This window comes from Tachysurus vachellii, chromosome 19, assembly GCF_030014155.1.
Source record: "Tachysurus vachellii isolate PV-2020 chromosome 19, HZAU_Pvac_v1, whole genome shotgun sequence".
Classification (NCBI taxonomy): Eukaryota; Metazoa; Chordata; class Actinopteri; order Siluriformes; family Bagridae; genus Tachysurus; species Tachysurus vachellii.
This window is the reverse complement of record NC_083478.1, coordinates 15,860,752-15,878,576: the sequence shown is the minus strand read 5'-3', so window position 1 is coordinate 15,878,576 and position 17,825 is coordinate 15,860,752. Positions and strand designations below refer to the sequence as shown.

The following is a 17,825-nucleotide window of genomic DNA, read 5'->3' as shown; positions in this document are numbered from 1 at the left end:
TCTGTGATAAAAAAAAAAGGGGGTAGAGGATTACACAAAATGCACATAGCTACAGGTGACAGGTGACATTTTTCCAATCTTCAAATGCCATTTGTTTGTGTATCCTTCAGGTTCATGTAGGTATTGGTTATGCAGGCAAAATGGCTATGCTGAAATGTCCGTAACTGTGAATGTTTGTGTCATTATTGTGTACAATTACATAATTGACAACAACCTGAGTGATGAAAAGAATCTTTAGATCTTTGAAATATTTAAATGAATTGCACTATAACTTAGTATTTTGGTATCTTAGTAATTTCTTAGTTTGTGTAAAAACTTATGCTGTGTTTAAGACTAAATCTACCATGTCATCTGTCAACATTTCAATTAAATACAATTTATTTGTATAGTGATTTTAACAATTCACTGCATGACATAAATATATAAACAGAATAAATGCACTAACGTTTAAAGTGAAGTAACTATATATATATATATATATATATATATATATATATATATATATATATATATATATATATATATATATATATATTTTTTTTTTATTTATTTATTTATTTTTTTAATTTTCTCTAGTTATCTTATGGAAAGCATGGCCGGAGGCAACGGTGGCAAGGACTCCATGAGATGATAAGGAAGTACCTTAAAAAGAACCAGACTCGTTTGGAGATTAACATACTTGAACAAGTATGAGATAGGTGCATGAGCAAAATCTGGCTTTTTGTACAAAGCCCCTGACATTGTCAATATCACTCATTTGCTTCTATTTAAAAGGAGATCTATAGAAATAGTGCAGATTCTGTAAAGATTCTTATTTTTTGGTTTAAATATTTTAAAAAATATTTGTCTCAGCCTGTATAGGGATTTAGAATAAATTCTAACGTTATGCAGCACAACTAAAACTATGACAGAGACCGGATCTGTCGCCCCCTGCTGGTTAAAGTCTGAAAGCCAGTCAGGAAGGCTCTCTCTCTCTCTCTCTCTCTCTCTCACTCTCTCTCTCTCTCCCATTTGCTTTAAGGCTCAGCATTGTGGGCAGTTCCTTATTGTAACAGGTTTCTTCTTTTCGGCGACGGTTATTTGTTATTACATGCAGTATTATTGGGTAGCCTTTGAATGACATATACAGTAATATCAACAGATACAAATGTATACAGTCAAAAGAAGGATGTTTACCGCTAACTCGGATATTCCCTTCAATCGGAAAACCTGGTCATAATTAGGATGTTTTCAGCTGGCGTGTGGATTGTCAGGGATAGTTATGAGCACACAAACCCTCCCCTGTTCCTTCAATGAATCTCTCTCCGTCGCTTGTCGTCTTGTTTGTTGTGTATTTTTGACGATGGACATCTGAGTTCGGGTCTTTCTGGAACTACTGCTGTGTGTGTGTGTGTGTGTGTGTGTGTGTGTGTGTGTGTGTGTGTGTGTGTGTGTGTGTGTGTGTGTGTGTGTGTGAGAAGCGAGAGACCGGTACAGCAAAAGGGACAACGCCGGGGTGAGTGTGTGTGTCTCTTTATTATCTCCCATGTATGTTGCTATATGTGGTGCTGCAGCCTACTTCTCTAACACAGAGTACTGTACTATTGAGTAAACTACCTTAGTATGTGGTTTAGGATGTAGACTATATATACTACATTTATGCTTTGTGCTTTCCTGTGGAAACAGGAATCGAAATGAAACTACAGTGAAACGTGTATTTTTAAATAAAACCCTATATTCGTTCTCAAATCTGATTTATTTTTCCTTCCTGAACAGTAGGAGCTATAACTATGGTGGGTTTTTAAATCTCTCATTAATGAAGAAGCAACTTATTTTCCTGCGCTGTCATGTGCCCAGGATTATGCACCCACTCCAAATGACTCAAAACATCCTGAACTTAAAATAAATACACTTTTTTTTTTGCTTGGGATTTTTTTAAAGCTTTATTTTGATTAAGGATCAGACCAAGGAACATTTACAGATATTTTATGATTTAAAAAAACCTTATTAGGTTTAATAAGCAATAGATGCTCCAGTGCTTGCAGACGAAAAGCCTCTAAATCCCTCTACAATGTGATGTTCAATTTATTTTCTTAAATCTAAGCAAACCCGTCTTTAAAACCTGCAAGAGCTAAATGACCAGAGAGTAAGTCATACCTTTTATTTGTTTCAGTAAATGCCTGTCTTTGTTTTTCTTAATTAATTAAATCGATTAGCAAAATCAAAACTAATGACAGATCTAGTAAACATAAGGAGAGAGAGAGCGAGAGAGAGAGAGAGACAGTTAATGATATAACTGCTTATAGCTGCTATAAATTAAGGGATAACAGGAACTAACAAATTTGTTTCACAAATATTCCAAATGCAGTAAAATGTACGGATGGATAAATCTGTGTGTAAAGATTGTCAGTTTTGGACTTTGATACAAAGTGTTTTACTCCAGTAACTAAACCCAAAGCTCCAATAGAATCAGAACTGAATCTGGATTGAAATTTTAATGGAGAGATTTGCAACAGTGGATTTCCATTCCATTCAAGTTAGCAATTCCAACTGATTAGGATGAATGTTGTTCTGAAATACTCAAGGAACCATTTTACTATAGTATAGGTGATAATGAGAGTAAATATTTTGGAAGCATTTGGATGCTACTGGTCGTAATCCTGCGTCTGTTGAAAAGTCCAGCATGGCTGTGAAAACTTAAGGAAATCATCTTTGGCAGTAAGGTATTTTCCAGCATACTTATGAATAAATTGTTTAATGCATTTAAAAAGATTTTCCATTTACCATTGTGTTATTTCCTTAAAAAATACATTATCTACAATGTAGCATCACTAGTGTTAATTCAGAGACAGCTTCCTTTTTATCAGGACTCACCAGTTAGCAAAGATGGTCTACTAGCTTGTCGAGCCTGTCCTGTGTGTTTTAGCAGCTAGTAGCTGGATTTTTCAGTAGGATTGTATACAGAATAGGCACAGATGTGTCATATCTGTCCTCTTTTCCATTGAATGCATCCCTTCATTGCATGCCAAGCTTCAAGTCAAGTTTATTGTTTATTAGAAAGAGTTTATGTGAAAATAATTTTTGATGATTAAAATGCATTCTCTACTATACATTTAAAAATAATAATAAATAAATAAATAATGAAAGCTATGCCATATTTCCATAGTAACCACATGTATGTGATTTTGAAAGTAAATTAATGGTCCTTCATTAGATTTTTTTTTTTTTAATCATACCAGTTCAGAACTTAGGAAAAGGGAGCAAAGAGCCAATTAGGTGAGCTTAATGTCTCTTGGAATCCTGTGAATGCCTCAGAGTGAAAGCTATGCACATTTACGCCAGCCTCGAATGAGATCACTGGAAAATCAGCTCTTGAAGGCAAGATTCCTGCTAATTTGGAAGCATGCCAATGTACTAGAGCCTTTGTATGAAATACACTGAAACTCTCTGTCCATGGATACACTAGGCCACACCATCAATGGCTCTGCTGTTTCTCCAAATTTGTTGGATATCTGGCAAGTGGATAAAAGTAGCTTCATCTTTAGATGTGTATGAGGGAGATCATGAAAGGAAACAAGAGCCTCAAGTACAACTGGGGACTTGAGATGAATTTATTAAAAACGACTATATAACCAAATGAACTCAAGGCTTAAAACTTGTGTGTTAAGGAGTCGTTTACTTTGTTTATTAATGAAGTTATCTTACATTAGATAGTGTGTAGTTGTAGAGGTTAAACAAATAACTGCACATTATGATATGGTAGTAAATTCATATCATTTTCAAGGAAAAGTAGTCAGTCACAGAATTTAATAGTGATGCATGAGTTGTATTTAAGTCACTATTTTTAAAGCTTGAGTCAGTGTTCTTGCCAGTGTAGGTGGCCTCAGACCGGCAAAAGTGTGTAAATGTCTTAATGCTCTTATTAACTGTTTTATTGTTTGTTTTATATTCTTTAAAAACCCTCTGCATACTTATGCAAAGATTAGAAGTCTAATTTAATAAGTATATTTTTAGATGAGTATTTGCTTTTTTTTATGCATTTTCAGTTACTTTTCATGACCATTTTTTTATTAGCAGTTTTCAGTACCAAAATATTATTTAACAGCTTTCCCCATTCCTTTTAGGAATTAATTTATAGAGTAGGACCTTTTTTAATTACTGGGACTTAGTTACTGATTTGAAGTCAGTCATCTCAGTATGAGTCTTATCTGCCCACGTCTTTCAGGATTAGAGTAGGATTGTTATGGTGTCATGGTTTCATGCTTATTCACGATATAAAATTGGATGGTTACCTCACCACTGAGTTATTCAATATCCTGATTAAAATACATTACCATCTATAACCATCTACCCAATCTTTACTCCACTTCTCTTTTTTTTTTTGTGTCTGGCTGTGATGTCCCAAAAACTTCACAATCCCTCTTTATTCACCGTAAATCATTCTCCAAACTCCTCCACTTTTTAGCACAGAGGCCGTGACTGCAGTGAAAATGCTTTGTCAGTGCAAACAAGTTACGTTGCCTCCTTAGATGTTACTGAAACTCTTTGGCTATGAAAGCAGCACACTTGATATATCAACCCCCTCTGAAAATATTGCAACAGCAAGGCTAATTCTTTTGTTTTTGCTATGCACTTTTTAAAAAAAAATATTTCAGATCAAAAAATTAATACAAGATGATGGATGTAGTGAACAACCTGTTGTTTGAATCCATCCATTTTTCAGCTGATCAAAATTATTGGAACATGTGACTGACAGGTGTTCCTGGTTGCCCAGCCGTGCCCTGTTAGATTGCTTGTTTAAACATTGAGTAACTCAGACAGTCTTTTGGGTTTTACATGTGGAAAACATAGACTAAAAAAAAAAAATTGACTAACATGGAAACCAGAGAGCTGCCTATGACCATTCCGAAGCTTAGAAAATAATGAAATTAATCCAAGCCATTGCACAACCACTAGACATGTCTAACACAACAATTTCTTATGTCTTAAAAATGAAACTAGGAGATGTAGGCCAAAGAAAACAACAGCTGATTTGTGTTCTGCATTTATTCAGCCACAATTGTTGCTGTGGCTACATTATTTCTGTACATTTTCACATCCTTTAGAACTTGTTTCTAAAATCACATGTTGTGAGGTTACTATATCTGTTGGTCCTCTCTGAGCTTCAGTGTGAAGAAGAAACCCTACAGAATAGTCAGTAAAATCACCAACAGCCTCTACGGGGCAGGGGGAAGATATCATGTCTTTGCAGAAGACCTGAGAGCAGAGATATAGAGTCCATATCACAAGATACAAACCACTCAGAAGCAAGCATAAGGCTAGGTTTGAATTCACAAAGAAGTCCAGAGATGAACTACAAAAGGTCAGAGTGTGAAGAAAGAAATAATCTGCTTATGATCCAAAACATACACGCTTATCATTCAGGCATGGTGTTGGTAGTGTCCAGGCTTGGGCTTGCATGGCTGCTTTTGAAACGGACTTACTAATGATGATGGTAACTCATGATGGTAGCAGCAGAATGAATTCAGAAGTTTACAGAAACTTTCCGTCTGCCAGTTTACAGAGACGTGCATCCGATTTAAACGGGAGGTACGTCCTTATGCAGCCTGACAACAATAAGAAACACACTGCCAGCTCAACATTTTATCAGGAGAAAAATATCGGATATATTTACTCTGACCAATCTGGTCTCTCTACATCTATTTGAGTAGTATTCACATCCTGAAGAGGAGACTGAGGGAGAAACCCCCTTAAATAAAGCATCAGAGGAAAAGCATCACAAAGATTGCACTAATTTGAAGATGTCAGTGGGTTGATTTGAGCAGTTTTTATAACAAGCAAGCTTGTAAGTAATTATTTACTTTTTACTTAGTTTGGCCGCCTCCTGTTCCAATATATTTGCTCACTAAAAAACAAATGTGCAGTGTTCTAAGTTGTTTAACACATCTAGAAATATATATCAGGATATTTATTCTGAAATCATTGTGTGTGTGTGTGTGTGTGTGTGTGTGTGTGTGTGTGTGTGTGTGTGTGTGTGTGTGTGTGTGTGTGTGTGTGTGTGTGTGTGTGTGTGTATACACATTGTTACAGCTCTGTTTTTGACAGGGATGTTGTGTTTAAACAAAATATTTTCCTCTTTTATATGTGACTTGAACATTTTGTACCTGAATCTCTGATGTGCCTGAACAGAGTCTTTAGGCTTGTAGTGCTCAATCTGTGAAATATGCATTTTAAAAGTATATTGATAGAGATAGAGATACCACCAGGATAGAGATTCTGCAGTCTTCCAATTTTGTGTATTTTGTAGTGCAGACAGTTCACTTCTGGCAGAATACGTAACTGCCTAATCATTTTCTGTCACACTGGCCCACTTATGGTCCTAATTAGCTCAGTGTAATTTTCAAGGACACATAGCTAACTGGGTAACTGGCATCAGTGTTTGTGGCAAAGCTGCCTTTTAGAGCTTGGAAAAGAGTCTTAAGCTGTTTTGACTGCTGGGCTCTTGAGCAAATTCATTCAGGTAGATTAATGTACTGTAAGAGCAAAGCTGAGCATGGCATTTAAATCAACTAGCCCTTTAACTAGACACCAAGTTTTTACAGCAAAGAACATTGCTTAATTTCTGTTAAACCAGTTATTTATTTATTTATTTTTAGAAACCTTTATATTTTGACTACTACCACTTCTTATTAGCACTCATGTAGTAAGACAAGAAACAAACTACCGTACAAGCGACAAAGATGGATTTCTTGGATGGTAGTAAAAAATGTAGGTTAAGAAATCAACAAACGTATTATTTAATGAATTAAAATGAATTAAAAAACTTGTGGGAAGATTTAGGAAGTGAAAATGACATGAAGGCTTCTGTGGCTAATCAACCAGAGATCTGCATCTATACACATGTTAGGGCCATTAGAATGGAAGATGTGATGTGAGAGTTCATGGCGAGGAACACAGAGTGACTCTGTCTTCACAGACTTAGGTTTACTTCCTGTCAGCTTGGGAGAAGAGAGAAGCCACAGAAGCTGTACATCTCTTCTCAATTCCTCCTCTGTTCTCTCCTTTCTTTCTCCTCTGATTTTTTTTTTCCTGCACTCGGGCGACATGAATAAAGGGCAAGTTGAGATTTAGTGTGACAGAAGCCTTATTTTTTTTCTTGTTGTATAAGTATAGAAATCTAGCTCCCTGAAGAAGTCCTTGTGTACTAAGAGGTCCTTATGTGAACCTGTAGCTTCTTCTTCATGTAAGATCACAAATAGTCTGTAAAAAAAAAAAAAAAAACTTCTGTTTTTATATGTTGTTTTGTCTATAAAGGCTTTGCAGTTGATAATGGCTGTAGCTCAATGTCAAGGCCATATTGTTATGCAGAGCCAGTTGGTGTATTAACATCTTTGAAATGCATGGATGATGATGACTGTGTGTGTAACTGAGAGCCAATTTCTAGTCTTCTTTTTGCTTTAAGGTTAAGAAATACATTTATATAAACTTCTTAAAAAAAGAATGTGAATTCTTTGTTTGTCTGCCAAACCTCTTAATAGAACAGAAGCTAAATATAAACTCTAGTATTGTTCATCATTCATTTTCTGATTTCTTTTTTCTCAATTTATTTATCGAATACCATATCGTTATAGTTGGACGCAATTGGACGCAAATGGTCCATTAACAGTAAACGATTAAGCGTAAAGTACTGCATTTATTCAGCCACAGTTGCTGTGGCTACATTATTTCTGAACATTTTCACATCCTTTAGGACTAGTTTCTAAAATCACATGTTGTGAGGTCACTATGTCCGTTGGTCCTCTTTGAGCTTCAAGCTTTTATGCCTCATACATTACATTTAGGTCCTTTTCATTTCATATGCTTATTAATATTAATTGTGTTATTAATATAAAATTGTGAGTGCACTGGTCATTTTATTCCTCTCTGCACAGATTTCCAGCCAGCCAAAAATAAACAGGAGTTCAGAAAATTATCATGTACTCAAGGGCTAGAGAGGCCAAAAAAGGCCAATTCTTTTTTGTATTAGAAAATCGTGTATAGTATTAAATTACGCACATGATTTAAATAAATTTGGCCATGAAATCCTAAAACAAAGTCAGAAAATTATAACGCACACAAATTACTTCATCCATGTTGTCAATTTGTTTCTATACAGTTCTCTAATTCAGAAATTTGTACCTTCAGAAACATCGCTCTGGTAGCTTCTAACAACAAAATAATTAGTGTTATCTGTTATACTACAGCACTGTTAACTTATCTTAACTAGAATTAGAAGCAGGTTTGATTAGGCTTAACTTAGATTGGAAAGAAGATGATTTAATTTTCTACAACAACTCTGACAGTATTGGTGCTGTATTTCAAATCACAGGTTTATATTCATGCAGTACTTTTAATCTATTTAGGATTCCATAGTAATAATGTATACGAGATAGACGAGACACTTATAGAAGGAGTCTCGAGCATCAGTGCTTTGTAATAGTTAATGTTTTCTGGCAATGGAAATTCTTCAAAAAAGGGCAGCTTACATTTTGTCTCATGGATGTTCTACAAACATTAAGTGACAATAAAATATGGATAAAAATTACAATCAAAGATTTAAATTATTGGTAGATTACTGTAGTATCAAATGGAATAAAACAGGAAGTTGTTAAGTGAAAAACCTGGAAACGAAAATCTCTTGTGTCTTGAGTGTTATATAAATATTCTGCAAAAGATCGTCAAGAAGATTGACGATTAGAACAGCACCCTAAAAATTGTTTAGACAGGAATCCAATAAATGGATAATGATATTTTTAAATAACGTTATCCAATAAATGGATAACGTTATTTAAAAATATCTACACGGCTATGGTGACGCATTGGTTAAGGATCTTTCCTTCTGATCGGAGTGTTGCGAGTTAAAGTGTGGGCATGGCCGAGCTGCCACTGTTAGGTACTCGAGCATGGCCTTTAATTTTCTCTGCTCCAGTGGCACCGTAACATGGCAGAATCTCTGCTCTGATCTCAACTACTAAGAAGATGGGGATTTTTTTATAGTACTCTACTTCAATATTTATAATAAAGGACCTCTAATGTGTATCACCTTACTGGCGCTTGAACAACATAATACAGATCTCCAAGTGTACAGGATGAAGTAAAACAGTCCAAATTGTTCCCAAAAACTGCCTGTCTCAACCTCAGTTACCAAAAATCCCAAACTGAACCAGGACCTGGCAGTGTTGTGATGTTCAGTATACTGTATGTTGTAATAAATTAACAAAATAAAAGGCTCGCCATGCCACGCAATGCCACGCAATGAATGCAATGCCACGTTTTAGAATACCTTGCTTCAAAGCTTCTGGCAGTATACACAAATGTGTTTTGTCCATTTAGTGATTTAGTGTGTAAGACAGAATGTACTAGCAGAAGCATGAATTTGAAGGAAGTCATTTGTATATCAAAATATCAGCCGAGCAGCGATGTAAATCACAGCTCTGCTTTGATCGCCAGCCTATACACTGGTATGGAAATCTAGAAGGTGTGAGTCAGATTCATGACTGTGCGTGACACCGTACATTACAAGAGAGAACCTTGTGATCTGGGTATTTTTCTGCTGGCTCCTTCTTAATGGCTGACATTTATGCTGATACAACATTTGTGTTGTATTTCAGTTTGAATGTCATGACTGATTATTCCAGTGGCAGGAGGAGGATTTGTGGCAGGAGGAGGATACTGTATGTGCTCGTCCTTTTGCTGTTGCCTTGGGCGAGTTTGACTTGGGCGAGAGATTCTTGCATGTTGACACAACCTACTCTGACTGTTCCCTTTACCCAAACTTGCTTTTGTGCTGGTTCACAAATGTGATACGGATAAATAAATGTTTCTAGCACCATTGTAGCCTAGAGTACGTAAATGTCACGGGCATGTAACCTAATTATTCTGCCTTAACTTGCACGGAAAGGAAACTTTCATCTAGGATTTTCTAGTAAAGGTCATAGCAGACATTTTGCAGTATTTCTAGGCACTCTCTCTTAGTTCATAATAACCTTAAGTACTATTCGGACAGGAAAGGATGTCTGTACATCGCCGTTAAGTAAGGTTGCAGTAATTAAGATTGATTTGCAAGGGCTAAGTGAACTCAGACATGGAAATGTCTTCATGCTTTTATGTAAAATCCATGAAATACATTGTATTCTATTAAGATTCACATACACCGTATTTGAATACAAAATGAAAGTTTTGATCTTTATTACTTGTTTTAGGGCTTGTGGCTGTGCAAGATTTTCTTGATGACTAGTAAGTCACATCACCATTAACTTGTCTGTAGGCTGTCTTGTTACTAGTGCGTATGCCTGACATATATACACTTCAAACACGAAGAAATAAAAACTATTTCAAATATTTGACCTCACTGTAACCCTGTTTGAATCGGTTCTGAAATCGAATCGGTTCTGAAATCGAATCAGTTTATTTGGTTTCAGTGACAATTCCTTAAAAATCTTATAACATTTAAGCACTTGTACATGAATCACAGTCAAGAACACTCATCTCAGACGGAAAAAGTCTTCTTCCAGTGGTGAAGGCATGAGGAAGTGCGAAACATCTTTTCCCACAATATATTATGGAATCTTCTTGGACTGAAATGGAAACAGGATACTGCTTGGGCCATTTTATAAAAGGGAAAATATGGTGTCATCTTTCCAGATACATTAAAAAAAATGGCAGATATGGCCATTTCAGAAAGGACTACAATTCTAGATGCACAGGGGTAATAATTAAATCACCTCCCATGTAGATGAGGCAGGTATCATATCCCATGCAAAATAGGTAAGACGTACAGACAATATTTTCACAGGTAACTTTAATTCTTAAGGAAGGTACTTATGGAATACAGTGCATAACGTGTACTTATGGAATACAGTGCAAAAAACTCCACTGTCATTTAAAGAAATCTTTTATAATCTGCATAATCATAAGTTTTCCAAACCTAATTTATGCATTCCTATCTAACCTTTCTGGTCTGCACACATCGCTAGCTGTGTTAAGCATGGATACCATAATCACATTGGGCTGTTGGGTTGTATTCAGAGATGAGTTACAGACACATGGTGAGGAGTCAATAAGGAACTTGCACGTCATGCAGCTATGGATTTGGTTTGGACATAGATAGTTGCACAGGATTTGCATGAGGCACAGAGTTTTCTGAAAAACAGTGGCATGTCTTGGTTACATGGGATTATGACTTCAGACTTAATACTGCTACCTGCTCAGTCTGACATTGCACAAGATAATTTGATTTAGCTCCAATATTTTAATATATCAATATTTGTGTATATTAAATACTTAAATATAAGCTTTGTGCTCCGGTCTTTATCTGGGAACATTTGAAGTCTTCGGCAGGAAGGAATTAGTGTTAAGTCTGTAATTAACTCAGACTTGAGAGTTCTTGGTTGCACAATTTCACTCAACCATAAACTGCTGTAGAAAGGACATTATTTACATTTACATTATTTACTGTCTAGTGTCACCCAAATGAGGATGAGGGTGCCTTCTGAGTCTGGTTCATCTCAAGGTTTCTTTCTCATATCATCTCAGGGAGGTTTTCTTTGCACCGTCACCTCAGGCTTGTCATTAGGAATAGAGGTTAGCGATAAATAGTGCTTTTTTTCTACAGAGGGATCATCATATAAAAGGGCATCATAATCAGAGGTATAGCTGTAAACATAGCAGATGAATGCCTGGTCAGCTTATCCTTCAAACAACGAGAATGATCCCATGATGGGAAAGCACATTACATTAGCAAAAACATTGTGATTATTTTATTACTTCAGCATATTAATAGCTGTAGTGTCATGTAGGAGCAAAATATATAACAGCATGTGCTGCAGCAAGTGCTATTTTACAAGCTGCTGGTTAACGCAGATGGAAAACATTTGTTGAATGAATCTAGTAATCTGAATGGGCTGCATGTGTGTAACCTGATTGTGAATATGAAGAACTTTCCCTCAATAAATTCCAGCAGAATTTTGAACTTAAGTCACCAAAATTAGACCGCTAAATGCATAAACTACTTTTAGAACTGCCCATGTGCTGATTTGATTCCAGTAGTATTATATAATTTTTTTCAATTGTACAGTGATGCATTCACTAGTCAGTTGATCCTAACTGTTCTGTGTTTGAACACTTGGAATGATGATCTGTGAGAATGCATTAGATTGTGACCTGATTATGTGTGTTAACAGTCCGCTTTTTAGGTGCTTAATCAAATTGCAGGGGTCGTGTTTCAGTTTTTGTTGATAGACGCTGTAGAAATTACTGGGAGCTGCATAGAGACGATTGATGAAGAAAAGAATATTTTCCCCTCTGGGCTAATATATGTGTAGTTTTGTGTGAGTTATTGAACTAGCATACCAGAGGCTGTGTGGGGGTGTGTGTGTGTGTGTGGTGTGTGTGTGTGTGTGTATGTGTATGTGTGTGTCCAGACTCGTTCTTTTAGTGAGCTATGCATTCTTCAGATGGGACAGGAATGAGTCACTTACTGTCTCAGTCCACCTGGCACACAGACTCACACACACACTCACTCTCTCTCTCTCTCTCTCTCTCTCTCGCTCTCTCTCTCTCTCTCTCTCTCTCTCTCTCTCTCTCTCATCTAGTTGCAGGTTTAGAATAGTTCAAGATAACGAAGCTTTGATAGAGATCTAAAGAGGTCTTGAGATCTTGGAGGCTATGTTATTTCGCCATTAATTAATGTTGTAGTTACTATTTTAGTTACTGCCAACAGCATTAAAAGTAAAACGTCCTGCAGTTTGAATTTCTTTGTACATTTTAAGCGTTTGAAGCTATGATACACTTCAACTGTGAAAGAAATTAATATTTATTAATTACTATTCTGTTCTCACCCCTGGGAAATCTTTAAGAGCATACAGTAATGAATAGTCTTGAAAAAAGAGAAGAGGAAAATCTTGGGTTTTATCTAATACACACACACACACACACACACACACACACACACACACGCCCACACACACAAACACACACAAACCCTCCCCCTTCTGTTCTGTCGTTTCTTGACTAATCCCCAACATGCATGACCACAGATCATTGCTCTTTGAATTCACCATGACCATATTTAGATGAAGAAGAGGAACAGTAGTAGTATGATTGTTTACAGATGGTGGTGGCGCTAAGGATTTTAATGTATTGCACAGTAACATTGTTTTTCAGTTAAGAAGGAATCAACTGCAGTATATTTATAATATATTATAATATATATACGTATATATATATATATATATATATATATATATATATATATATATATATTATATATATATATATATATAATGTGTATATGTATATGTGTGTGTGTGTGTGTGTGTGTTATAATAATTAATTTCTGAAAGTTTTATTTGAAAGTTTTGCCACATACACAGAATTTGGAGTGGAAAATTCAGTTCCTTGGGCAACCAGGACTTTTCTTAGAGCTGAGCAAACTGAGCAATCAGGGGAGAAGGGCTTTGGTAAGAGCGTTGGCCAAGAACCCGATGGTCATTCTGGGGATTAGAACTAAATCACTAAATGGACAAAACACAGTCAGTCATTCTTGAGCTGCAGAGGTCATGGGTGGAGATGTAAGAAGCTTGCAGAAGCTCACCCATCACTGCAATGCTCCACCTATCTGGGTTTTATGGCAGAGCCAGACAGAAGACTCTTCTGAAAGACTGAAAGACTGCTTGGGAAAAAAGCTAAAAGTCTTTAAGACTGATGAAATGAAGATTGTATTGTGTAGCCTCAATCCCAAGTGTCATGTCTTGAGGAAACCTGACACCCCTCATCACCTGTGTAGTACCATCCTAACTGTGAAGCATGGTGGTTGTAGCGTCATGTGGTGATGTGGGGTGGGGGGTGTTTTTGTAGGCAGGGAATAGGGCACTGGCCAGGATAGGAGAATAACAGGACCATGACCTTAAGCATAAATTAAAGACCTTTTAAGAGTGGCTTAGAGAAAATTCTGTAAAAGTCCTTGTGTGACCCAGCTAAAGCCCAGACTTGACCCCAGGTGAACATCTCTAAAACTTGTCACCGCATATCCAAATAGACTCAGAAATGTCATTGCTGCAAATGGTGCTTCGTCTAAGTACTGATTTCTAGGTCTGAACTTATTTCAGTGTGGTACTTTAGTTTTTTCTCCTTTTGTAATAAATTTGCAGGAACACAAATCTTTTATTTATTCATTTATTTAATTATTTATTCATTTATTTTTTTGCTAAAGCATGTTACCATAAGGCTACAGCATTTCAAAATGTAAAATAAAATGCAATGTTTGAATACTTTCTGAATGCACAGTACATACATATTTAATGAGTACTATTTGCTCTGTGGCTCTGTAAACAAGTTCGTTTTGAGTCATTTTTGTATTTATGAGCCTCCACGGTGTCTCGGTATAATAGACTGTCAGCCAGCTGGGGTGGTGAGTGACTCTTTTGGTAGACATGAATCATAAGTCCACATAACTTTTTTTTTTTTCTCCCCTCCTCAGTGACAGCAGGACGTTCTCCAAACAAAGCGCTGAAATCATGCTGGGTCCCAAGGTCCTTTTTAAGGTTGCGCTGAACTTATTAGCAGTGTCTTTACATGCTGATTTCAAATTAGAAATCTAAAATGCAAGATGCAACACCAGTCTTTAAAAATTTCTTTAGTGGTTTGTGTAATAATAATAATAATAATGTTAATAATAATAATAATAATAATAATAATAAAGGGTGTATCAATGAATTTAGTGCATATAGTAGTACACAGATGCAACCAAAGCTCCTTTCTATTTGACAGTGTCTCAGTGTTCCACATCCTTTCACTTCATTCCCGTGATAGCTTGCTTTGATTGCTGTCAGTGCTTTCATTAGCTGGCTGCTATAAAACAGATGTCCTGCTGTGATGTGTATTACCCAGACATTGTCCTCTCTACACATAATGTCCATTCCACATTCCATAATTTATTCCTGTACATTTACAAGGATTACCAGGAACTTCATTTCGGTTACACATCTTGCAAACAGATATTCCGGTCAAAAAGAATTTTTGGTTCTGGAGCTCTGAAGAGATTTTCACTACAAACAAGCTTGTGGATAATGAGTGATTGGAAATTTACATTCATTTGCATGAAGTAGTGTTTATGGCAGGCCAGGAACCATTAAATGAGGGGAATAATCTCCTCATGGGATTGCTTTAGCAAGTGACCCAGATCATTTTTTATAAACCCTAATTATTTAATGTGTCAGTGACTCAAGTACGCAGAACAATGTCTCTGGCGAACATCTGTTCATCCATACAGGTTTTCTGATTATTTCCGTCAGACGTCATAGAAACCAAACATGATGTCTGAACATATGCATTTTTGTTTATTTATTTTTTATTTATTTGTGTTTTTAAGGATTTTATTATGTCGTAAATTACATTATGTAATGCTGGATGGTAAGAGCTTCAAGATCTTACAGCTGTTGACCATTTCACATACGACTGCATGGGGATGTTTTAAACATCCTCTGGAAAAAGAAAACACACGTCATAGAGGAAGAGGCTACTAATGCAATGAACCACAAATGTGCGGTACTGACCCATATCTCTCTAAATCATCACCACAGACTGTTTTACTGTTATTCTACTTTGTTCTCATAAAGACCAGAAAATGCTTGGTTTCAGGAATTCATTGGCTCTTGTCCATGACAACACCCTGACCTGTTTCTGTTGATGCAAATATTGACTCCTGCTCCTCCTGTCACAGCGATCCTTGTTGATCAAAGTTAGCACTGTAATCATGACTATGCGGAGGTGTTAACCTTTGTTATAGCAAAAGCGGAGTGAATTTGTTTTCCTTCTATAGTATACTATATAATAGACTGTTCAGAAATAAAGACAAGCTCATTTCATTTGGAAGATTCAGAAGGTTTCAGTCTTACCTTTGTTCACTCAGCCTTGGATTAATAATCAACTAAACAGTGCTTTAATTTCAAATCAACAAAAAACCTGTTCTTCATAGCTGTGTTGATTTAGTAGATTTGTGAAAGAGACATAGTGTATAGACATCTTGCTAGAGTTGTGTAATGTAAATAACAAACTGAAACTGACCTTGTGTCTGCCTGTGTCTGTAGAAGACAGTGAGTGGGAGTTGGACAAGCTAACTTTGTCAACAGTGGAGTTTTGTGTGTACAGTGCTGTGTGTATTAGTGTGTGTATATGAAGCAGGATTGTGTTGCATATTACTATTTGTTCTGTTTTTATACAAGGCCATACCATTATAATTCTACGCTAATTAATTCAAACTTAAACAGTTACACTTCTTTTTTTAATGTATAAATGTTTGTGTTGTTTGTCAGTTTATTTGGCTGTTAATATACAATATGCAATGATTGGTATATTGTTATAACTCAAGAACTTGTATAACACCAAAACTGGTGTTATTGGCAAACCACAGATGGGATTTGACCATGACCGTTGAATGCGATTAGAGAATTAAATGGCAGATAATCTTGCTAGAGCAAGCATTTGGATTAGATCACCATTGTCATGGCATGGGATGAAAGCATCCTACTTTTTATTCATTCGTTCATCTCCAGTAAGCTCTTTATCTTGGACTGTGTCCCAATGAATTTGGAGTCTATCCCAGCAACACTGGGATATTTCACTATGGATGTGATGCCAGTTCATCAGAGGGCAACATGAACACTCATGCATTCACACAGATGGGGAAATTTTGGTATTGTTTAACTACCTACATTTTTTTAAACAGTGGCAAGGAACCAGAGAAAGACAGGAAGAAAATGCAAAACTCTATGCACCCTGAAGCTGTGATACAGTAATGCTACCATGGCACCACCTTTCACTGCCACCCATTTAGATTTCAATACTATAATTTACAACTAGAATATCAAGGTGAAGGCAAGTGCAGGATAGTAAACTTATCCGTGATTGAGCCATTTTATATGAAGAGGTAGAGTTATTATTAATGCTTTTTTTTTAGGTTTTTTTTTTTTAGATTATTGTCTAATCTGAAGCCGTAATGTTAGTCAGTTTTACAAATGATGGTATTTTACCTCAGTAATATATATGTATCTCATGTAACAGTATAAAATATATTACCTGAGAATATTACTGAGTTAAAATACCATCATTTGCAAAACTGACTAACATTACGGCTTCAGATTGGACAATAATCTATATCTATACAGTATATCTATATATCTATCTATATATATATATTTTCAAACAAATACACAGTTAGGCTGCTTTAGATGTTATTGTTAGTAGCTATAGCCAGTGTACCTTTTATACCTATGTAGCATGCTATATTGGCCTTGTTAGTTCATAATTGTGGTGTGATGAGTATTCTGTGTGAATCAGAAATAATAATTATAGTTATATTGACCAGCAATATTAATAAACTTGTCTGAATATACCTTGGTATGAAGACTTTCAGGCTTGTTTTTTATGCTACAACCTTTTTTAAGGAGGTGTAAATCTGATTCCTCTCATATTTGTTTTATTTTAAACCAAATCACTGTCATATCAGCATTCCCCACTGACCCGGAAATGTATCAGGGTAACGGCTAAGCCTGTGGGCTCACAACCATATAACACAAGATTCATCACAGCAGCTTTTAGTCAGGTGTTTCCTGCACCACAGCTGAACAAATTGTTCCAAACATTCAATGTGGAATTAATGCAAATGCATGAAAAGCAAGGTGGCTATCTCCTTGTACAATGTGTGACGGTGTTCTGCTCTTTTCTAAATGTCACAAGTACACAGTGGCACTCAGACTAATGGAGTCAAAATGGTGGTTTTGTTTTTCACTTACTGAAGTCTGCAGGTT

At 36.1% G+C, this 17,825-nt stretch overlaps 1 protein-coding gene across 2 annotated transcripts in view; it reads left to right on the top strand.

The window, feature by feature from the left end:
• Nucleotides 1-1,050: 1,050 nt before the first annotated feature.
• The window catches only part of src (v-src avian sarcoma (Schmidt-Ruppin A-2) viral oncogene homolog), a 36,756-nt gene continuing 19,981 nt past the window's right edge, over nucleotides 1,051-17,825 (top strand). The window contains exons 1-2 of one of the 2 annotated variants that reach the window (XM_060893873.1): nucleotides 1,051-1,397; nucleotides 1,458-1,495. The gene's annotated coding sequence lies outside the window, so the exon portion shown is untranslated. Of the gene's footprint in view, nucleotides 1,496-17,825 lie in introns of both variants that reach the window. The other variant, XM_060893872.1, reaches the window with a different exon arrangement.